At 37.7% G+C, this 25,447-nt stretch overlaps 1 protein-coding gene and 1 pseudogene across 1 annotated transcript in view; one reads left to right on the top strand and one right to left on the bottom strand.

The window, feature by feature from the left end:
• AGBL4 (AGBL carboxypeptidase 4) overlaps positions 1 to 25,447 on the top strand; it is a 1,011,660-nt gene that overhangs the window by 444,704 nt on the left and 541,509 nt on the right. The gene's annotated exons all lie outside the window — the stretch shown is intronic.
• LOC120581059 (uncharacterized) lies at positions 6,629 to 6,747 on the bottom strand (annotated as a pseudogene).

Raw genomic sequence — 25,447 nt, 5'->3', positions numbered from 1 at the left:
TGGCAAACTTATAGAACTTGATATGTGCCTGTAGATCTCAAATGCTTTGTACTGAATCTACTAGCCATATGACCTTAGGCAAATTATGTAAGCTCCCTGAACCTTAGTTTCTTCACAATAAATGTGAGATAATAACACATTATGTTGAAGCATTATTGTGAGAATGTAGGGTATGTATATGTATGTATATGTATATGTATATGTATATGTATATGTATATGTATATGTATATGTATATGTATATGTATATGTATAATAGGACCTAGCACAGAGTCTGACAACTTCCAGATGCTCAAAACTGTTGCTATTTTCCCTTTCTCTTCTCATCCTTAGTATTTGATTACGGGTGATTGTGATTTTTAAATCACAAGTTACATTTGCAAGTCACATTTGCACTTTTAAATCACTATTAATGAAATAATGAATTAGAAGTTTGGAGTGGGAGGAAGAAAAAGTTGGGGAAGAAAGGTGAAGAGATCATTGACGATGGCCACAGGGAGGCAAGTTAAAGGACTAGTTCGTAATACAGGTAAGAGGTGATGAAGGGTGAACAAAAGTAGTAGAGGTGAAGATGAAGAAGAAGAGGAGATAAAATCCAGAAAAAGTAATATTTTGGGGTAATTCTTTTTTAGAACAGTGCTTTATGGCAGTGGATTATCTTTTATATGGTTTATTCAAGGAACACGTTGTGTCTGTGCTGGGAAAAGAGGGAGACACACCTCTTTGAAGAGTGTAGAGCGATGGTTTCTTTCTTGAAATTAGATACAGAGAGCGCTTCTGAAGAAAAGTGCAGAAGTTACCCAGTAGAAAGGGCCAGAGACACCACAAACTCCTGAACTATAGGGAAATGAATCCTGAGGATGTTTAGGGATCCCAGCAGGGCTTTGGTGGTTTACATACCATCTAATGCACTTAGTTATAGAAGTACTGTCAACCAGAAGAAAAAGAAAACAATCCAAAAAACAAAAAAGATCCTGTTCACTCTACAGTTTATCTTTGTGGGATTTTAACTCCTGTTGCCCATATAATGGAGCCTACCAAACCTGCAACTGATAGTGACCATCTGATATGTGCAGGAAGAATATGCATAAGCTGCTGAAAGGGCTTATCCTGGATTGGGTGCCCCTTCACCCAGCCCAGGCCTACACACCCCTACCTTTGTTTTCTGTTTCACATCTCCATTTGAAAAGTGATTTTGAAAAGTCACATGCAAACTGATCAATCATGCAAACAAGGCAAAACTCCCACAGAGCACATGAGGAATAGAACAAAGATTATTTTTGTCTGTATAGTTAGGATTTGCATATGCTGGAATATTTCTGACAGGTTCCTTGTGGCTCTCCTGAGAGAAAAATAATTCGTAAATCTACATATAAGTAGAAGATGAGGGAAGTACAATGGAGAAAAATAGAGTGAAGTTCTTTACTTTCTCAAGTTTCTATTACAACAGTTATGTGACACTTAAGTTACAAAATGGCAGTGAATGATGGTACTTCTTGCTGATAACTTCAGACAAATGAGAAAAGAATGATGCCCATTGTCTTGATAGAAGAGGTTGAAAATCACTTTTTCCGAACCTTCAAAACTGTTTCAACAGCAATTATATTTGATACTGCCTTTATCCATTCTATACTCCTTCAATCTCAAGTCTTTCAGATCAAGACCCTATGCCAATCTTTTTTCTAAACATGACGCTTATTACTAGTCTCAGACTACTAGCAGATGGTGTCTAAATTTAATCTTGCCGCTATAAACATAGTCCTCGGTGTCTGGGCATGAGAGTAAGTGGGGAACCTCAGCAATTTGCATGCTCTTGGAGAACCTTTCTCTACCACAAGAAGCTGGACTTCTGCCTCAGTTTCAGTCTCCAGCACTCTCGTCACCGGGACCGGATAAGACTAGTGCTCGAGCCTGAATCCCAACTTGCTTGAAGTGAGTTCTGGCACTGACCTCAAGTCAGTCCCATCTCCTAGAGAAGCAGAATCCTCTCTCTGTACTGCCCTGCAGGATCTTTACTGCCTGATTGATTTCAGCCTCACTTGCTGCTTGGCTCCCATGTCTATGCCATTCACTTGCCATACTGTGTCCCTGGTACAAAATTCTACCTCAGTTACCCTGGCCCCACCTTGGTATTGTGCATTGGATGGTAAATAGGTAATTGGATTATTCTCCAACATCTATTTCTTCTGTTCCTTGTCTCCTCCCACCCTCACTGGCCAGCATCAGCAAAGTTCTTTCCCAAATTATGAATCCTACCATGGGCCAAAAATCCTGGACATACCCTCATCACCATAATTTCACACACTATATTAAACCTGTTTAAGTGTTTGTCTCCTCAACTAGTCTTGAACTTTGAATAGGGAGTTTTAATTATTTCTGTGCTTCCAGGAAAAAATAGGAGATTAATACATGATTATTAAACTGAGTTGAATTTAGATGCTTGATTAAAGATGTTTTGTGTAAAAGTAAATGAAACCTAAGCTCTCGAGGGCTCACATCCAGGCTTAGGACACAGAACCTGTCTCCTGTGGTTGCCTGCATTAGATGATTAGAGCTTTTTGTGTCTGATCTGGAGGGAACACCTCAGGATGCAGAGCTAGAGAGATCTTTGTGGACTGCAGAAGACAGAGAGACCTTTCTAAGGAGGTGTGAATAGTGATTTGTCCAGATCTAAAACCTCTTAATTCACTCAGAGCTCTGAGGTGCTTGAGTTTCTGAGATACATCTCGGAAAGCCACATTAATCAGTCAGTATTACTGTACCCACCAAGGAAACTAGCCTGCAGTTCATGTGGATATGAAGAGACATGTTTGATACCCATTTTGTACAGCTTGCCAATAATTGTACTAATTATCACATTGCAGTACTGGTAGTAATCGTCACATTGTATTTTATCTGTTTAACTTCTCCACTACTAGGAGCCAGAGACAGTGTTCAGCATAGAAAAAAAAATAGTATATTGTAAGAATTTGAAAGAATGAATGATGTTCACACACTAATGATAAATGTAAGATCTGGAAAAAAATGAGACTGTATCCTTTATTTATAAAATGATAGAAAAACCATTAAAAATAAATGCTTTTGTTATCCCTTGTTTTAAAAATGGAGCCCTACTGGAAACATGAATAAATAAAGAAAAAATACTAACCTTACAATTAACGTAGTTGCTATGAATTAATAGAAAAATCAATTAGTTCCCTAGCCACTGAAGACTAATGTGATATTTACATAGTTCTTATTGTCAGAGAGGAAGAAACATACTAATTTCTTAAAGAGCAAGTTTTTTGTTTTTGTTTTTTGTTTTTCGTTTTTACCTAGCAGAAATTTCTCATTTAAGATTTCCTATGGGGGCCAAATTAAGCAACATATTGTTACCTCCAAGAGCCAACTTTGGCAGAAACAAGGGTGAGTGGTCGTCAGTAATATGAGAATATTGTGGACCATCTCTGAACTATCAGGTTTCTATAATGAGGATTTGTTCTCCTTGTCTTGATTTAGTTTGCAATAAAGTAATTAAGGGTTTTCCTTAACACTTTTAGCTTTCCTGTCTAAGGGCTAGCAGCTTGTTCAAACATTTGGTTTTAGTTGGCAGCCATCTGAAAGTTGTCTATTCTATATTCTGGATGGCCAATATAATTTCTCAAAGATTGAATGCTAGAATTGGCAACGTCAATGTTAAATTCAACTATAGACTGTCTAAGCTGGTGTAATAACTTCTCCAAAGGCCACTTGTTTATGAAACTTATCTGTCGATATGCCTTAGCTTTGCTGAATGGCAACTAGTAGGACAGATCTAGAATAAGGATGACTTCCATATCTAGTGCAGAGATCAGAGTATTAATTGTCAGCCTCTCTTTTGCATTATTTATCCAAGATGGATATATTAGATCACATTAAGAAAAAAATTTCCTCTTCCTGATCCCTAATGTAATTTTCTCTGAGCTGCTTTATGTCTATAACTCAACTGTGATTGGAGAAAAGACCATGACTTGGAGACAGATTTGTTTCCATGTTCGGATTACATCACTTACTAGGGAAGTCAATAAAATTCATTGAATCTTACTTTCACCATTGATAAAATGGGGATCAAACTAGCTACTTCGTAGGTTTCTTGTAATGATTAAGAGACATAAGACATGGAAAGCTCCTAGCAGGGCCTGGCATAGTAGTCATGTAACAAATGGTAGCTGCCAGGATGATGATGATGATGGTGGTGGCCATGATGATGATGATGATGATGATGATATATAAAACCAGGTATTCTAATTCTACTTCAAATGGTTTTTGTGAGACAACAGCTTTGAAAACTGTAAAATGCTATGTAAGTATAAGGTATTATTTAAATTGCTACATCTATGTTCATAGAGCAGTTCTTAAATACTTCTGTTGTAATAGTTATCACATTACATAATAGTTAACTATTTACTATCTGTCTCCCTCACTACATTGACAGATTCTCCCATGGGGGACTGTGTTATATATGATCAATAAGCGTTTGATGAATAAGGAATGAAGATTAATGTTTCCCTTGAAATAGCAGCAGCAATAACAACAACTACTACTATTAATACTCTTTGTTCAATTTTTCTAGTTACCAAGAATCATGCCAAGCATTTTCATGTATAATATTGAATTTTCATCAAAACCCTGTAATATGAATGTTGTTATCCCTGTTTTATAGATAAAATAAGCACAGAGTTATGATCTTGTAGACACAACTGATTGACATAATTTCCCTCACAACCTTTTTATTTCTTATGGCTTCTGTCAAAAGTAAATTTTAATCTATTCTTTCTCTTGGTTCCGCAAAATTCTGAAATTCTGGGTTGGTTGTAGATGAATAAGAACTGTCTTTCTAACTCGACTGCATGTTTCTATAATCGAAATATTTTTTTCAACGCAAATGGAAAATAAGAGAGACATTTCGAAAAGAGTATAATCATCCTCTGACAGCAATAGAAGGACTACTAATAAAAACATGGACATTTTTAAAGCAATTACATGGATTAGAATGAATGTTGTTTTCCATCCCTGAGAGACATTTTGTCTTCGTGTTGGGGATGCACCAGGGCCATAAGCAGGACACCATCTGACAGGGTATTTTGAAATAATAGGTGGAAAATTCATTTTCTACAGAGGAAAGGGCAACATCTGGAAGAAAAAGAATATTATGTTGCTACTTCCAGAGCCCTATTAGAAACAAAGAGTGTAAAATAGCATTTCCAGAGTGGAAAAGCAATATACTTTCAAATAACTTTAGCAAGGGAGGGCCGAAGCAAAGGAAAGAGTAGAATTATATCAGGTAGGCTTTATAGCAGGGCTAGGTAGAATCTATTTGTTTAGAGGATTTTCTGGGTCCACCTCATGTTCAGTATTTGCGGCAGTTCCTCCAAAGATATTTCGTGAGGGAAGGGGTAGCATTTATATTCTTTAAGCCAGAGTCAACAATATGACTTTTTGCCCATGATTTTGGGGGAGATTTAAAATGATTAATGCATCTTCAAGTAGTTAGGAATGGGGGGCTTTCTAAAATATTTTATCTTTATCTAATAAGGTCTCCTGAGAATACATAAGCTTATTAAGGCATATAGAAAATTTTGATGTGGTTTATTAAAAACACATTTACACAAATTTTCAAAATCTGCTGCTATTGTTTGTGGAGGCTGTGAGATAGAGGCCTCTTTTGGAATGTGTATGGAAATGGGATATATAAAATCCTCTGGTTAATAAAGCAAGTGACTTATGCTCCTCTGATTATAGTGGAGCAATCATAGGCTTTAGAATCAGTTTTGTGATCAAAATCTGGTACAATTTAGTAGCTCATTACCTTCAGCAGATATTTCACTTTGTTCACACATAAATTGGGGATAACAATATCTAATACTAGAGACTTTTTAAAAAAGAGATTAAATGAGATAATATATGCACAATGATGCTAAGTATAGGGGTCTGGAAATGATCAATACTCCACAAAAAAATGACTTAATCTAGTCAGCTAGCTGGCACAGCATGGATGATGATCTGGGAAAAAATGCTATCTGGAAACCTGTGGGTGAATGTGCTCTCTTTGCACAAATATGACCCTCTATTCAACATTTCTCTTTTTCATTCCCTCCTGGACATAAATGGAGGTCACTTTTTGCATAACAGCTATTTACTGAGCACATTCTATATTTTAGGTCCTGAGAATACACACAGCAGTGATACACTGGGAATGCCAAGTACTCTCATGAAGTTTATTTTCTTACATGTACCAACCTTCTGACTGTTTTCCCTATTTTCAATTTCTCCCCCTCAAGTCTGTTAGTATGAGACTTGTTAGTATGAGCTATCCAAAACACAAATTGTATCATGTTGATCCTTTTCCAAAAGCCCAACCAGCGTTTTTTCTCCACCTGCAGAATTTAATTTTCTATTTGTAGACATGACAATCAAAGTCTTCATCAGCCATTCCCAGGTGACCACTTCTGTTTGATCTCTAACCAGTTCTCCGATCAATATCCTCACTGGGCAACCTGCCCTTCCTGATAGTGCCCTGTCAGTTGTCTTACCTTTGCAAATTACTAATTACCAGACTGGGCTAAGCTTTGCTGTTGTCTTAACACAATGTCTTTTTTTTTTTTTTTAATGCCTACAGCACCTGGTCTTCTTAGGTGGTCTCCTATCTAAGTACTAACCAGGCCCGACCCTGCTTAGCTTCCAAGATCAGACAAGATCAGGCATGTTCAGGGTGGCTTGGCCTTAAACACACAATGTCCTTTTTAACATGTCCATTATTAAATATCCTTTGCTATATCAATAGAAACAGAGTGTCAAGAATGAGGGAGAGGAAGTTCCTGTTCTACTCTTTCCCCACTAGCATCCACATCTGGGCCCTTCATTGTATACTTGATATTGACAGAGGTCCAGCAGAGTGGCCAGAATTGGGAGCAAAAATATTTCCTTTAACCAAAATATAGTTCAGGAAGAAAATTAAATCTGGATAGAAAGTTACCATTTCATTTGTATCATCCCTTTGTTCCTTGACTTACAAAGATCTAAGTTTCATTTAAAACTCATTTACCTGATAGGATCTAAGATTGATATTATACACATTTCATTTCTTAATCAGATGAGAAATATCTAGAGTTAATTTCATAATTGTTCGAGTTGTTTGAAAAGATTAAAGTAATGGAAGATTTTAAATTACTGGATTATATGTGTTAGTAGTGCTGGATAAAATGGTTTCCAAGGTCTCAGGCAACTTTCCAAGGTCCCCAAGGCTGAGCGCGCTGCTTTGGTTTTTCAAATGCCCTGGCAGTCCTCCTACTAGGACTGTCTGCTTAGTTTTTCTACCCAGCATTGACTCACTTCCTGCTTCGGGTAGCGAAGATTCTCTTCATCTGGTTTTCTTAGAAAATAGCTTCAGGGTTGGGAGGTGTGTGCGTGTGTGAGTGAGTGTGTGTGCCTGCATACATGTGTGGGTCTAACAAGAGCTGAATTCTGACATATCGCGAATAAGTTTCTCTCCTTGGAAACCAGATCAGGCATGACCCTGTTCTGGGTTTCTTTGGACCAATTACATGAATTAATTTTACTTTTAATACTTAAACCAGCGGCCCTGTGGGGGAAAAAATGCACTGCTGTAAGATGAGAAAAGGAAGATCTCCTGGGGTGATGCCAAATTCCTGCCCCACAACCCCATGTTAGGCAGCAACCAAAAATTCATCTGCTCTGAGACAGGCATCATGTGTTCACAGAAGAGGCAGCTTGTCTTACAAAATCTGTCTTAAATTCCTTTAATTTCTAGCTCTTCAGTTACTGTTGTCTGAGAACTGTCTGCCAGGCTGGAGAAGGTGGGAGTGAGTAGGGTCATGGGGGAGCACTGCTGGTGTGGTGGGACTTCAGGTGTCAGCCGAGGCATCCGGAGGAGGTGACATCACCTACAAAAAGAATCAAAACTGTCAGATTTATTATTGAGAAGAAATAGATCGTTAGTGAGACATTGCAGCTCAGGGGGACAAGCATGGGCTTTCATGTCAGAGAGATCTGTTTTGAAACCTGGCTCTACCACTTTCTACATGTATGATTTGAGACAAGGTACTATGTCTTTCCTAGCCTTAGTTTCCTCATCTGCAAAACTGAGCTAACACCAAAATCAACTCATAGGCAAAAGATAGTCTAAGATTTGAATAAATATCATCACTAGTAAGAAGCCATGGAACAAGCTACATGATCTAAAAATTATATCTATTATTATCATTAATTATAGTAGCAGTAAAATGAGAAGTAAGTTGGAAAAGAAAGGGTAATATACAGCGAAAGAAAATATCAAGAGGATGCAAGACAAAGACAGTGGCCAAGAGTCAAGAGTAGGAAAGGGTAAGAAGAGACTCAGTGAATGGTGAGTATATGTGTAAGGTGGTTTCGTGTGTGTGTGGTTTTGGCTCTTTTTTGGAATGGGAGCATGGACTTAATGGAGCACCATCCTGGCTTTTGATCTCCTTCAAAGATGTATCATTTGCCTTTTGAGCTGCCTTTCCAGCTCTGTCTTGCCAGTCAATCAATTCTGCTAAGTTAATTGGTTATACAGCATGGGGTGAAAAGATTTGGATATTGCCATTCATAGACCCCACTCTAACTGGTTCAGCTACAATGGCCCGGTTACAGTCATCACCCCAAAGCCCAAATATTACAGCTCACCTCTACCCAGAGACTCCTGAAATCATTCCTAGTCATTTTTGCTTAATTGGGCCTCCTAGGATAATAATACCTGTAGGAACCATGCCAGATTTTTTTTTTCTCCTAGGAATAGTGCATTAATCCTGGGGTCATCAGTTCTGCAGGGACTGAAGAGGATAGGGAGGAAGCAATCCATGAAATTGGTTTGTTCCCCTAGTTCTTATTCCACCCACCTGGCTCTTGTTTCTTCCCTTTTCTTTTCAGCCAAAGTCTGATACTCAGAATGTTCTTTATAAAATGTTTACACATTGACCCCAGTTGTTTTTGGGGGGCTATTACTGTTCACATTTTTTCTACTCTTTCCAGAATGTACTGGCCTCCAGACCCATCCCCATCCTGGTCATCTTTGCTGGACTTTTTGTCAGTGACAGGCTAGTAGTGTGGGACTCAGATATTGATGCCAAAGTTCTAAAGCCTACTCGTCGTGGCGAGGGTAGAGCAGAACCTTCAGTTCCTTCCTTCTAGATACTCTATTTCTATTAATGCAGCAAAATAATCTGTTTAAGGTAAGTACTAGGGAAAGGGGTTGTCTTTGGGAAGAGCTGAAGCCTTAACTGCAGAGATTTAAAAAAAAACGGATGTGGAAAAAAGAAGAGTCAAGAAAAGTAGGCAATAGAGGAAGTTTTAATAATAACAATCGTAATAACAATCATGATAATAATAATTGTAAGAGACCTTCCATTCCTAAGGCTCTTCTCTCACACAGGGTCATCCCAGTGGTCAAAAGTTTTTCAAAGCTCAGAACCAGTTGCCAGAGTTCAATGCATTAAATCTAGTCTCCCTTAAGGGAGCAAGGTCCAAGATATAGGAATAGCAAAGCTGATTATAAGCTCCCAAACTTTCTTTGTTCCTCCCCCACCCCCCAGCTAAACAGACTGGTGTCCCCACTGTCCAACGGTTTTCAACCCTTCCTTGACCACTTCTCTCAAGCCAGGTACCGAAATGACTCTGAGCACTTCTCTAAACTGAGCTTGTTTTTTCTTTCCTTTGGCTAATGCCAAAACTTACTTCCTAAATCTGTTTTCCCATTCCCTTTGTCCAAGGCTGAGATGACCTCTTCATTCTGCCAGATTAACTTTATTTTCCTAATAGCTTTATCCCATAACTAAATCAGAGCAAGGATAGGGAGAAAACTGGGATTCTTTATTAACATGAAGGTACAAAGTTCTTGGAGGCTTGTGGATATTCAGGAATTCAGTCATAACATCATCAGAGCAATGAGTACATCTGTGAGGGTATTTTCCATTTATAAAGTACTTTTTCAAAATTTTATTCGTTTATAATTTTACATTGCACTGATATTTTGCAATGGATATAAAAGCAACATAAAATATAATTTGTGAAAGGAAATTAGGGTCTCTTAGTACAAACCCCTTTGCTTTTCAGACAAGGAACCTGAGTCTGCAGAGGAACTGTGACTCATCTAAGATTGTACCACTAGGACAAGCTGAAATTGGGACTCATGCCAGGGTCTCTTGATTCTCAGTTCAATATCCTTATAAACAGGAATCTTACCTCCCTACTTCTACCCCCACTCCACTTTTTTATTGAGACTGATTCCAAGCGGCAGGAGCAGGATCGAGTGTTTATGCTGCACATCTCTATGGTTTGTTTATCCATGCAATCAGAAGAAGTAGATGTACACTCAGTTTCTACAGAGGTGAAGTCCTTTCCAGAGTCTAGCAGGAACAAGACAATTAAGTGAGAATCAATAGGAGCTAAATATAGACAGACGGAGTTGTTTAAGGGACACAGGGAACAATGAAGAAGAGGAGCAGCCTTGTTTACAAAGGAAAAATACTATGCTGTTCTCCTCTGTGTCCTTGAAAGAGGAAATATGGAACTTCCAAGGAGTCACTTTGGTAATAAAATAAAGCCATATGGGGAAGCAAGAAGAAATGAATTTTCAGGAGGCTATTCAGTCAAAACCCTGGCTCTATGAGGAGATAAGAAGCACAGCAAAGATAGAGTTGGTCTGGCCTACGGTTTATATGCCAACACCCGTGCTCAGAGCACAGAAATACCAGTCCAGACAAGGTTAGTAATCCAGTGCTCCTCTCTGAGTAGTTATGCCCAGGAAGAAAGAAAAGATCAGTAATAAAGCATCAGGAGACAAGAGCTGTCACTTACTAGATGTATGAGGCAATCACTTTGCCTCTTGGAGTCTGGTGCCATTAGAAAAGCTGTACAGATGTGAAATATAAATGTGTATTGTTAGTAACTCTTATATTATCTATTTTTATTATCTGCCTTATCTTGGGACAACATTATCCATAGAAGAGACTCTTGACAGTGTATAACACTTTCCTATATAAAATAGGTCATTGGTTTCTGATTACCTATGGGATAAAAACCATACTCTAACAAAGTCTACACATCCCTCCAAGATTTGGTTCTTTGGCTTATTGTCTACCAACAGTAAACTGTATATAGTAGGCTTGATACACGAGGCTCTCTCTTACAGCTTTTTAGCTGTTCTATTTGAAATGACTTCTACACTCCCACCTGCTATTGTTTTCCACTCCATATCCCTGTCTACCTTGATCTCTGCCTTGATTCTTTAAATCACTTTGTTGATAGTTGTAGCCCTAGTGCTGAGCATCATGATTGGTACATAGTTTATTTTTTTATGTGTCATAAAAAGCCCATAATGGAAATTTATCCTCTTAAAAGTTTTCAAGTGTATAGTACAGTGCTGTTGACTATATGTACATTGTTGTACAACAGAGCTCTATAATTATTTATCTTACATAACTGAAACTCGTATCCATTGAATAATAATTTTCGGTTTTCCCACTTCCATCCCCAGGCCCCTGCAACCACCATTTTATTTTCTATTTCTATGGGTTTGATTACTTTAGGTACCTCATATGGAATTATGGAATTATGCAGTATTTGTCTTTTTGTAATTAACTTATTTAACTTAGCATAATGTCCTCAGGGTACACCCATTTCTAGCATATACCAGGATTTCTTTATTTTTTAGGTTGACTAATATTCCATTGTATGTATGTATATACCGCATTTTCTTTTCCATTCATCCATTGATGGACATTTAGGTTGCTTTCACATCTTTGCTGTTGTGAATATTGCTGCAATAGACATGGGTATGCAAATATCTCTTTGAGATTCTGTTTTCAGGTTTTTTTGGATATATACTGAGAAGTAAGATTGTTGGATCATGTGGAATAAAATTTAATTTTTGAGGAACCTCTATACTGTTTTCCATAGCAGCTGCATCATTTTACAATTTAACCAATAGTGTACAAGGATTCCAATTTCTCCACATCCTCACCGACACTTGTTCTTTTCTGTTTTTGTTTGCTTTGTTTGTTTGTTTGTTTTTATAGTGGCCATCCTAACATGTGTGCAGTAATAATGTAGTTTTGATTTCCATTTCCCTGATGCTTGGTGATGTTGAGCATGTTTTCATATACTTATTTGTCATTTTTATGTCTTCTTAGGAAAAATGCTTCTTCAAGTTCTTTACTCTTTTAATTTTTTTTTTGCTGTTATTGATTCATAGGAGTTCTTTATAAACTCTGAGTATTATTTTTTATATGATATATTTTTTAAAATATTTTTTCCCATTCTATAGTTTGCCTTTTCACTCTATTGATTGTTTCTTTTGTTGTGTAGTTTTTAAGCTTGATATAGTTACATTTGTGTAGTTTTGCTTTTATCATTTATGCTTTTGGTGTCGAAGAAATTATTGCCCATTGCAATGTCATGAAGTTTTCTCCTTGTTTTTCTCTAGGTGTTTTTTAGTCTCATTTTTAGGTTTTTAATCCACTTTGAGTTAATTTTTGCATATGGTGTAAGATACTAGTTCATCTTCATTCTTTTGCATATGGATGTCTAGTTATCCTAACACCATTTATTGAAGAGACTATCCTTTCCTCATTGTGTAGACTTGGCACTCTTGTTGAAGATCAGTTGACCTAGATATGAGGGTTTATTTCTGGACTCTATTCTGTTCCACTGACTGTATCTATCTTTATGCCAGTACCATTCTGTTTTAATTACTGCAGCTTTGTAATGCATTTTGAAATGAGGAACTGTGGGGCCTTGTTTTTCTTTCTCAAGATTTTTTTGGCTATTTGGAGTTCTATTTGGGCATATAGTTTTCTAAAATAGATTTAGAATATTGAATGAATGACATGTTGATTTCATCCAAATTATTGTGTTGCAGTTGAATAGCTCATCTCTGTATTATATTTTAGCGATGAATATTCTTAAGTACAGCTTTCACACTGTGCCTTATTTACACAAATGTAGTTGTAGATTAGCAGTCATTCTACTCAAGCTGTTGACTTTTAATATAGAGGGAGCCCCTTGCTGGATAGCATTTCCTGGGGGAATTGAGGTGTTACGGTGCTCTTCCCTTTGTTGTCACTGGAGTGAATACTCATTGTATTATTTTTTTTTTTCATTCATTGGTTTTTAGTAATATGAGATTTTCTACCTCTCTCTTTTATCCCCTAGGCACATGTATTCTCTTTATGGCTGGGAATATAGGAAAAATTCAGGAAATTGTTATCAAAATTAAATTTACTAAGTCTAACCAGCCCTTTGGGAAGAAAGGAGGAAGAGCAAATCCTCAGTAGAAAGTGCTGAGGGTTACTTAAACAGGGTTATAAAATTAGATTTAACTTTTTACCTGAAATCACAAATGAATTTCCTTGGTGAGGAAGCTATTATACTTCTTATATATCATTTTTTAATTTTTATTTTTAAAAGACCTGGCATGAAATGTCATTGTGTTTTCAATAAAACTTAAGAAGTAATTTCTTATTTGTTCAGCACAGATGTTTTTGTACTTCAGTACACTCAAATATGTTCGTAAAGAAAATTGAAGTTAAATTTTATTCAGTCCTGGACACTGCACTTTTACAAAAGGACTTTTACAAAATGTAACATGACCATAATAGTAAAATATCTGTTTTATAAGGCTTTTTTGACCTGTCAAAAGTTCAAATACCAGCATTGTCACTTTTAAGATGTATAACCTTGGGCAAGTCACGTAAACCTTTCTGCCTTGAAAATTCCTTGTTTTTAAATTAGGCTAACATATAAGGAGCTCTGAATATTTAGTTAGGATATGGTCTAGCAAGGAATTAAAATGAACTCCATTGTCGTGTGTCAGGCTTGGAAGGCCAAGTTTAGGAGAAGATGGAGTAAGCAGGAATTTAATAGGAGAAGGAAGACCAAGAAGAGTGACTGGTCCAGTGTGCCTCCATATCCAGGGGGGAATGAGGAGGGAATAAATCTCAACAGTGAGAATGGAGTTATTGGATCTGTCAAACACAACCAATGTAGAGCCAGGTCATCTAAGGACGTGTATCTGAAATGAACTTGGTGGAGAGGGATAAGAATAGGGGTGGGATACTGTGGAGAGGGAGAGAGTACCTGGGAAGGCAGTACTCACAGAAATTAAGTGGTGAACATACCCTAAGCAGAAGGCTGGGGAATACAAGTCAGCACCCTGCCTGCCTGCCTTGGTTCAGTGCTTTTATCCAGAGCAAAAAAATTCTACATACACAGGACCTTCAGAGATGACCATGTCTCTCCCCTGAAATCTTCTGAGACATCTGCTTTCTTAGAGTTTCACCAAAGCCTGTTCCTCTTTGTTCCCTAGGATCAAGTAGTCACATCTGTTCTCACATCATGGCTATGGAACAGAGATACAACTCTGAGAAGGGGCAGGCCAGAGATAGATGTTCATGACAAAGAACAGGGAAGGGACCAGAATTATGGCAAAGACTAATTACTTGACTAGAATACTGAATGAGGGAGTGTCTAGAGCTGCTTCTGACTTAGAGAGGACGCAGTTGTGGTTAAATGTTAACCAAGGAGAACTGGACTAGTTAGTTTGGAGATAAGGTTCAGGGGATAGTCTTAAAAATTCTAAAAGCCTGTCACGGTGCCAGTGTGTTTTGGACGTTTCTAGAGAACGGAAGTAGACTACCGGGTAGAAATATAGGGAAGAAGATTCAATCTCCTATGGGGATAAAAATGGGAGCTGTGCAGTGATGAAGATGGCTATCTTAACAGGCTGTCTATGAGCTTCCTATCTCTAGAAATGTATTCATAGAAACAATACATGGTATTTCCGTATTAAGGAGAAAGGGAAATAAAGTTGCCCCTTTTAGTAATCCTGAAGCTTTCTCGCAGTTGGAAAAATTCTTCCCACTCTCCTATTTTCATAGATCCTCTTAGTTTGTGATCTTCAGATATTTTATATGGAGAAGGAAGGCAGAGAAACAAAAGTAGTCTAGCTCCTGATAATATAGCATTGTAGTTAAAAATTTGATCTTTGAAGTTAAATGACTATGAGTTAATCTCGGGATTCTCTCATTTTTAGCTTTTGTAAGTTATATAGCTTTTCCGAGAATCTTTTTCCTCATCTCTAAAATGGGTATAACAATTATAGCCTTAGTAATTGTGAGGATTAAATGAGATGCTAGATGTTTATCACAGATCCTGGCATATGGCAAGCACTTAATAAGTGTAGTGATGATGATAATGACAGTGACAAAGTGAAGAAAGATGCAAGGTAGAAGACAAAGATGATGTTAATGATGTTGACAGTGATACACACCTTTCTTTCATATACACTAAATTAAGGTAAATTTACAAACCTATACCAAGCATATATGTACAAGTTGGAATTCATCTCTAATTAGTTGTTTGGCTGCTATCTCAGAAATAGGTAGATAGGTCTAATCTCCTATCATAGGAAAAGGCAAGCAGCTAAAACTGAAAGCCTAGAACTAGATTCATCCCCTGGGATAGGATGGGAAACAGAAGAAATGGTTAGACAAATAGGAAGAAAACTGGGAGAGACTACTTTCCCAAATGACTTAAAAAAAAAAAAACTGTTAAAGCACCTTTATTCAAATATAATTGTTATACAATAAACTGCACATATTTGAAGTGTGCAGTTTGATAAATTTGGACATAGCATACACCCATGACACCATCGTCACAAGTGAGACAATGAACATATCCCTCTCTCCATCCCCAGCTGAATCTCTAAGCAACGTTTGGCAACTAACTTTTGAAGAGCATCTTTTGAAATAGAGACTGCTCAACCATTTGGAGTGATGCAAAGAAATAAAATAAAATAAGGACACTGAAGAATTGTTGCAAAGTGCCGTCCATAGAAGTCAGTAAGAACATTTTCATGATAGAAGCTCTTCTGCTGGTGGTTAAAAAGCAAATGAAAGTTGAACTTGGGGGAGGGGGATAGACTCCTTGGAGGGTAGAATTTATACAAGGATGGATTTTGCAGGTAGGACATTGCAAATGAAAGGTAATTCATAATTAGTGAGCACCTACTCTGTGTAGGGTATATCTCCTTACTATGTGTCTCTCTGTGACAGAGACAAGGAAATATAAGACTTAAAGCCCTGAGGGGTAACGGGCTTAGAATGGGTGATAAATTTTATACTAAGCAATCATGAAGGCTACTGTGAGTCCAGTATGAGCAAAAGGATACTGGGGAGTACAGGACAGACCAGAAAGCTGTCCTCAAATGGCAGCCACAGAGAGAGAGTTTGAGGATTCAAATCCAACAGGAATAAAAAAGAAGCACACATCAGGCTGGGAAACATCTACTTTCTGAGTGTTGAGCTTAGTGTGGGAATTCCGAAAAGAATGATCTTTTGTGGCTAGAGACCAGGTAAACTCTTAATTAGAGGATGGACTTTAGGAGGGAATAGAGCAGAGGCGTGTTATAGTGGGAAGAACAGTAGGTTTCGGGTTAGCCACTCTTGATGGTGTCATCTCACTACCTTATTTTTCATCCTCCCTTTTTAAAAAATAAATAGGACAAGGGCTGCTGCAAGTATCAAGTAAGCAAATGTTTGTGAAAGATTGTATCCTCTGCAGCTTTGTTTTTGTCAATTTAAGGTTATTATATTTATTAGGATGGTTGGCTGATATTCATTCAGTAGCTATTTACTGAGTTCCCATGTTGTGCCAGCATCGAGAATATTCAATTGAGACAAACTTAGTTGCTGTTATAATGAAGCTTTTCTTCATTATGGATTAAATAAGCATTTTAAGATAAATGGTATGACTGGAGAAATGCAGGAGTGTGTTTGAAGTATCTAGAAGAAACTCAGTCTAGTCTGTTAAGGATTGAGAGACACTGATTTAGAAAAGGTTTTTTTAAGTGGAGAGTTCTTCCTTCTCTTAGCATAAGGACCTTCTTTACATCTAAGTTGCTTGTTTAAGGGACTTTCCATCTCATTCGATAGCAAACTCTTAGAGGGCAGGCACTCTTTCTGATTAATCTCAACATCTCTGACATATTACGCTCAACACACAGTGTATACTTACTAATATTTGTTTAATTGAGTTGAGCCAAAAATGTCAAAGCATCCCATTTAAAACCTATGATGGATATTTCCAGTCCAATTAAGAGCCAAACTTTTAGTTTTTCTTGAAATTAAAACCCAAACGAGGCAGGAGTTTTAGGCCTATAAGCCCTTGTCATAGTTCTAGTTCAAATGTGTCTCTTCTCTCTTATCAAAAACACTTTTGTCTGATTTCTCCTGTTAATTTCACGTCCTGAATGATCAGATCCAAAGTTACCACGTGAAACCTTTGTTAGTCTGTCCTTCCCTGTACAATTCTAAGACCTTTATGGAAATATGCAAGAATACCGAAGGCAGGTTGAGAGAGTAAGAGAAGCTACCCTATAATCATGTTTATAGCTTTATAATAGTTTTATAGAAATTATGAATGCAGCTATTTTATTAATGGGACTTTTAATTATCCACTGTGATGAAGGATGAGGCAAAATATCTCTCAGCCTCATTAATTAATATGGCTATTCAATGGCTGTTGATTAAGGACATAGGGGACCAAAGGAACACAATCCACCCTTGACTCTGATGAATACGAAGTCAAACCAATAGTTTCTAAATTTACATGATTGATAAAAAGTCAAGCTCAGATCCAAGCCTCTTCCCTCCAGGAAGCATATTTTCCTCTTTAGACAGTAGAATAAAGGGCTCATCTGTGGACCCAGGAACAAAGCCCAGTGCTGTAGGCCCCGAGGAGACAAGGGAGCTATGGATTATTTTGTGAGAGCTGCATTTCAATAGGCGGCATTTAACAGGCCTTTTGTGCCTCCTGCTTATCCTCGAAATTCTGTGTGCAGCTTTAAACCCATGGGCAAGCCTAGCCCCAGCCACATTGATCCAGAGGAATTTACCTTCCTCACCCCTGGTACACATGCTCATGTGCCTGTAGTCACCCCTCCCCTCCAAGTTTGTGTAGTTCTGTGAAGAATCACATGCATGCTCTCAACCTGTCTTTTGAAGCAAATGTGTTTATACATGCCATATGCCACAGCTAATATCTTTAGTCTTTTGGGGGAAATAAAAAGAAAGAATGCATTATTGTAACAGGAATCTGTTGAAAAACAGTTCATAGGGTTTAGAGAAAAGAATATGGGTTTTAGAGACACATAGTAATTTTACCCCTTAATAGTGACCTCAGGCTTGAGCCTTTATTTCCTCATTAATAAAATTTGTACATAAAACCCACTTTTTCAGGTTTTTGTAAGAATGAAATAAGTTAAAAATGCAGAGTTCCCGACAAGCAAAGTATTATTAATATCTTGCCTTGTATTTAAACAGTGCTGTTTAGTTTGCAGTGGTCTGAGACTTACTACAAACCAGTGAGGTAAGCAAATTAAGATTTGTTTCTCTCTTTTTTTTTTTTCACTGATGAGGAACTGATGATCAGATAGGATAAAAACAAACAAGGCCACTTAATCTTGGTGCCTCAGTTTCCTCATTTTTTAAATAGTCATACCGTTGTCCATTTCTCTGGGTTGTGGTAACAATCAAATGAGCTAATGGAGGTGACTGTGCGTTATGAACTGTTGAGTTTCGTATCAAATTTTAGTTTGTTACATTAATGACCCATCCAAGGTTAAACTGAGAAGCAGCAAAAGTGCTGTATATCCTCCATTCATTCATTCATTCATTCATTTATCCATTCATTCATCTAACAGACATTATCAACCCTATCTTATGTGCCAGGATCAAGGTATTCACAGTCTAGAAGAAAAAATATGCCTAGACAACTATGAGAGAAGGCAGATTAAGTACCATGAGGGTTGTGAGAAAAGGTTGATTCTCTCTGATGGTCTAGTTAGCCAGTTCGTCGTTCTCTTCTTTGCTCTTTATTCTGTTCCATTCCATTCTATTCCATTCTGTCCCATTCCATACTGTACCCAGATTTATATCATTCATCTAATTAGGAGTTTTCTATGAATATCCACTGCCTATGAGGTAGCAAATGCCTGGCTACATGCATAGACATTCTCCTGTAGCCTCATTGGTAGTCACTGCCAATTGATTACAGTACTTAATAAATCTAGATTAAATCTCAGAATCCTTCTCAATATAATGCTCCAGAAAACAACTGCCAATTAATTAATCAGAGTTGACCCTAAAAGCTATGTCTCCTGGAATGGTATTCCAACTGTGTTCTTTGTGGTTCTATTCCTTGGGTATGAAGACAAGAGTGAAAATTTTGAGTTATTTCTAAACCAACTGGTGTTAATATTTCATGAATTAGAAAAATAAAGCTCCCAGAGATTAAGAGGCTTGCTCAAAGCCACACATTTGGTAAATCTAAGGACTGGGATCAAACTATCAGGCTTTTGATTTCAAATTTAGTTTTCTTACTGATACATCAAATTGCTTTTTAATTTTATGCCATGGGATCTGCTGCAATAGAGTTCCATAGTATGGAAACACCATATCCATCCATTATTCATTCACTTTTTATATGTTCATTCAAAAAATATTTAAGTGTTAAGGAGTATAGAGATTATTACTCAAAGGACATATAATAATTATCTCTATAATTAGACTCTAATCTGTCTGAGGGCTGGGATGATGTTCTTGTTCATCCTTGATCTCCGGCATTGAGCACGATGCTATTATATAGTGTATATTTAATTAATCATTAAGTGTACTGTCTAGCGGTTGAGCAGCCAAGTAAACAAACTATGACAATAATGTAAACAATTGCCTGGCATGGTCTCTAGCATTCTGTAGGTGCATAGTGTTTGCCGTTAACTAGTACTAAGCCCCGTGTGATATGGGGACACCCAGGAGGGTCCATTTCTCTAGCAGAAGGAGAAAGAAGTGACATTGAGCTGCCTCTGAAAAGGGTCAAAGAATGTTACACAAAGAATGAACAGTATGTGCAAGGTCAGGGAGATTTGTAAGAATACAACATATTTGAGAGAAGTAAATAGGTAAAGTGAGAACAAGCCATACAGGGAGTATTGTGGTCCTGAAGACTGTTACTTGGTTCTGAAGGATGATTTGGATCTATTAAAAGAATTTTAAGCAAAGGAGTGGTATGGGGAAATTTGTCTTTTAAAACAGCTTTTTGGAATAATAGTTAAATTTTTTTTTTTAATTAAAAATTTTAACACCAATTCGGCAAGAGGTCTTGAACATTTGATTTTCATAAATGTTTAACTTTAATTGTTGTTAATACTGGAGCCAATAGGTGGCTATGTGTCTCTGCATATGTATATGTATAAAAAGCAATATTAGCAATAACGTTTTCTTTAATTAATTTTCTCATGACTGAATTTCTATTTGAATATTCATTCTTACAACATTGCAGTATGTTGCGATGCACTTCGGCGAAATTAACTCAACGAGCTCCTCTTTCCAATTTTAATATTCCGTTGGGTTTTCTATTCCCGAAAACTCATTAGTATCTGAGCGCAGTGCTGACAAGAAACAAGAGAGCGGCATATTGTGTGAATGTGAGTCAGAGAAAAGAGACAGCTGGCACGAGAATTTTCTAATAAAGCCCAAAAAGACTGCTGTGTCTTAAAAAAAGGGGGTGCTTTGAGCTCTCCCTCTGTACTAAAAGTTCTGAATCTTATTCACACCTTTTATGAATGCTGGCAAAAGCCAAATTGCTCTCACTGGAACCTTCTCATGGATCCATGCCAGAGAAGTGTTGGTTTGTTTTCCAAGTTTTCTGGTGGTGATAAGATTTGTGTAAAGATTCACTCAGCCATTTGTCCACGTAGATGACACAGTTCGAATTTCCAGCAAAATCATTTCTAGCAATATATATCTTGACTACTCTTCTCTTTCTTTTGGCTTCGGCTAACCTGTTTAATTTGACCATCCAGTTAGGCCCCATGTTTTCCCACCTGTCTGCTTTTACTTATGCCGCTGTTTCTTAGAGTATTTTTTCCTTTTGTCTTTCCGTGTTGATATTTTATTTTCCAAAGCTGAGTTCAAATGCTTTGCCCTAAAGAAAGCTTCCATGAGCCTGACAAGTAAATGTGAATTCTCCTCATTCTGGAATCTTTTAGTACACATCACAGTCCAAGTCCTTTGACAGTTGTTCATGTATGTGCACAACCCTCTTATATTACAATAGCTGTCATTTATTGAGCACCTGAAATGTGCCATGCTCAGCATTATTATCATCAAGTGAGGTTGCTAGTATTACCACCATTTTATAATGAAGTAACTGAGGTTCAGAGAGTTCATTGAGTTTCCCAAGGACCACAAAGCCAGGGACAAATATGATTACACAACTAAAAGCTTATACTTTTTCAAACACACTAGACAGTTTTCCTGCTTTATTTGTCCAGTTGGAAGACATGGGGAAGGGCATATTTTAGATTATCCTCAAAGAATGAATGGATTAGGAGCTCTGGAGGCAAAACTTAGATGCAGTTATTTCAGGTAGAGGGAAATATGAATGTAGGCATAAAGAAATATGTGAGTATTAGTGGTGGAGAAGAGCATGTTGGTGATCCATTGGCTCATTAAGTTGGCTATTTCCAGGACTTTTATGAAGGATAGAGAAAGGCAAGACTGGAAGGGCAAATTATGTCTAGATTGTGACAGGCCGTGGTATGGAGCAGAGGGACACTCTAGTCCCAGAGCCAAGAATGGAGGGAAAAGCTGAGGCCTGCATGAGGCAGGAGTGTATGGAGAAAGCTCATGATGTTGTAGGGAAAGTGCCAGGGAATAGGACTAAAGAGGCCACAGCTCATTTTTAATTGTCTGGTCACCTGGACATTGCATGGAATTGAGACATAGAACTAGATTAGGCTGATTTGATGCTAATTTTTCTGAACTCCTGAAAGAAGGATCCTTACATATTTGCAGTAATAAGATTGAATCAAGGAGCCCCAGTTTTAGGGAGGGAAGAGATGTGAGGGCAGGGAATTAGGCAAGTCATTGCGTAAGCCAAGTAAAATCAGTCCTTAAACTGGGTCATGAGGCAGGGAGGTGTGAGGGGAAGTAGCAAGAACTTCCTTCGTGTTTTTAATGTGTTAAGACTGTTTTAGTTCAATGTGAGGCATGATCAGGAAGAACATATGTCCAAGTTTCTCTTGTTTTGAAGTGTTGATTGGTATAACTAAGAGAATGCTAAAATAGCTCTATAGACACATTGAAACATTTTTAAAGTAACATCATAGCCTGTTCCAAGGGTGGTGAAAGGGAACAGAGTTTGTTGTATTCTTATGGTGACATGTAATTGGCCCTTTGGCACATCATTAATTTTGGACAAGTGGTACCACCTCCAGCCAGATATTTTGGGATCTCACTTTAGCAGCCAGGGGACTGACACAAGAGCTGTGATGCTTTGCTTATAGCTAGTTTGCCTACAGTGTCTGTGGCAAGGCATCTCTGCCTTCTACGGCTATTTCCTATGCCCTTTTCTATGCAATCTATTACATTAAGAGGAATTTCTGTGAGGACAGGAACTTGGTTTGTCTTACTCACTGTCATATACATAGAACCTAGTATGTGGATATTTGTTGAATGAATAAATGGAGCACAACATGGACTAGAAAAACCGTGGTTTAGTTCCCAGTTTACATAATTATTAAATGGAGGCTTCTAAGCAAGTCATGTAGAGTTCCTGAGTCTCTGTAAGATGAGAAAATAGCATTAGTTGTGTTTGACTCACAGAATTCTTATGAGGATTAAATACTATTATAACACTTGGAGGAACATGATAATTTGCAGAGGAGGTACAGGGAAGAGATCTATCACAAATTGTATCCTGTACCAGGTGCTTTACTTCTAACACCATATTTTAACCTCATGACAGGTTTAAAGGACATTATCATTGTCTTCATCTTTCAAATGAGAACATTAAGGCTCACAGAAGCTAAGGCCATACATTTAATAAGTGGCAAGCCAAAAGTGTCAGAGCCTCTTCTGTCTGATTTTGCAAAAACCCTTGTTCTTATTCTTTACACTGCACAAATGTGAGGTAATTTTATTGAAATACTGACATTTAAATGTAAGCTTTTACAGAAAACTATCATAGAAGGTCAAAAGTAATTTTTAAAGGATATAGCAATGGCACCTGACTTTGTCTAGGAAGAGACATCTTTGCCCTAATTAGCATCATGGTTCCCAGTAACCTGTATTTCATGACATTTGTGTACATGTCTGTGGGAACTGCGGTGATAGGACTTTTTTTCAAACTCAGATCTCATCTACTGACACTACTTTTCCTGACTTTCGTTCAGCTCTCCATTTAGTGATGCACATTCAGTATGTTGAGTACAGAATCATTTTGCCTATATTTGTTGGAAATCTTTTTTCCCCTTTTTCTTGGATTATTTTTCCTACAGTAGCTACAATGGTCTTGAGTGGTTCGAGTGGGGGCATAACATATGCTAAGTGATGGGGGTGAGGCATTGTACTTGGAGACAGAGAAGTGCATGGAATCCCAGCTCTACCCTCACTCATCCTGGGGACCTTGGACTTTCAGAAATGCAACCTCCTCTGTAGAACAAAAACAAGAGCAGATGGTTAAAAGAGATGTATCAGAGGGTCACTGTGTGAAAGAACCAGTTCTGTGCAGAGCTGTGTCTGAGATCCTGTCCTGAGAGTTTCCTTCCTCTTTTGTTATCTTCAGTGTTTGGAGTAATTGCTAAGAATCAAGTGATTTGGGTTCTAGTCACAGACCTTGAACAAGTCACTTCACCTTGCTCATCCTCAGTTCCTCCATCTATAATGAAGCAGTTCAGTTAGGCAGTCTATATTTTAACCTCAGGATTTTCTGCAGGCCCCAGACCTGTCAAAGACCAAAGATCTACCACATGGAGTAGGAAGTGCTGTCATGGAGTCTCTGAGAGTACTGAGGAGGAGAACCACCTCACCTCTGGAAAAGGTGGGTTGGGGACTGCAGAGCAAGAGATCAGGGAAGCCTTCCTTGGGGTGACAGTGCTAGAACTGACTCTTCAAGTGTAAGACCTATCTAAGCATGGAAAGGAACAGCATATTTATCATTTTTTTGCAAAGCCCGAAGGTGAGAGAAAACAAGTAAGGTTCAGAAAACTGCCAGTTTGTCAATAAAAGTTGAATGTGTGACTTGCATGGGTATACATGTTTATATTGTAAGCATGAGGAAAGAGGTAGGAAAGAGGAAGGATAGCTTAAAGTACTAAGGAATTTTGTCTTGATCATGTAGATGATGGGGGGCTATGTAAGGGTACAGGAGGGCATGATCAGATTTGACTATGAGAAATACACTTTTGTAACTATAAGAACAATAGATTGTGAGAGGCCAAGCAGAGGCAGTCAGACAAGTTAGCAGGCAATTGCGGTTCTCACTATGAGTGTGGCATGTGTATTGGCAGTGAAGAGACCAACTGGCCAAAGTAACCGTGGTTATGTGCTGACATAGAGGAAGAATTAAAAAGGCCAAGATAGTGAAGTCAAACATCAAAGACTGTCAAATTGAACTAGGAAGAAGCAGAACCCTTTCTGATTCTCTGATTACAAATAAAGGAAATATAATCTCCCCTAAGTCCCCTCTAAAATACAAATGGATATCTAAATTTCTGTGTCATTCTTGGGATTGAACGTGGGAGTTAGTCAAACATCATCTTGTGGCCAGGAGGCTTCTGGAGGCAACAGAATCACCTTCTACATTTGGTCAGGCTTAAGAGCAGGAATTTGATATTTTTTAGAATAGATGATGAGATTATGTTTAGAAAGAGAATCAGTACCCACCGCCTGCTTTCTAGGTGGTCACTAGCATTTTGTCACTTATTAGCAGAATTATACCCCTCATGTCTCTTCTATTCTCTAACTAGATCATTCAAATTGCAAAGTATGAAAAGTAGAACTATGGTATTTAAATCCAGAAATATTTACTGAGTGTCTGTTATTTCCTGGGAGTCAGCCAGGTCTAGAGAAAAAAGGACAATTATTAGGAGAATTAAACAAAATTATATGAGATATGTAAGGTACCCAGCATAGTGCCTGGCATAAAGGCAACTCAACTAATGATGGTCCCCTCCTTTATGCCCCTAGGATATAACTATTAAATGATGAATAAAGAACAGCTTGTACCTGGTGGATTTGTAGCTTCAATTGAAAGATGAAATGTAATGAATAAAAATAATTTTTCTAATGCTTTGCAGTTTACAAATCACTTCCACATCCACTATTTTATGTCAATCTTCCCATATCAATTAAATAACCAGGGCAAGCCATCTTATTAGCTCCATTAAACAGATGAGGAAATTAACATCCAGATAGGTTAGGTGACTGAACAAGACCACATTGTTATCAAGTAGCAGGGCAGGTCTCCCTGGCTTAAGCATTTACAATGTGATTAGTACACAGGAACTTATAAGCTAAATTCTACCTTGTCAATTATAGAATTTATAGTTTTA

This window comes from Pteropus medius, unplaced genomic scaffold (genome assembly GCF_902729225.1).
Source record: "Pteropus medius unplaced genomic scaffold, Ma_sr-lr_union100, whole genome shotgun sequence".
Taxonomy (NCBI): Eukaryota; Metazoa; Chordata; class Mammalia; order Chiroptera; family Pteropodidae; genus Pteropus; species Pteropus medius.
Note: the sequence above shows the minus strand (reverse complement) of the source record. Positions and strands in the feature narration are given on the sequence as shown.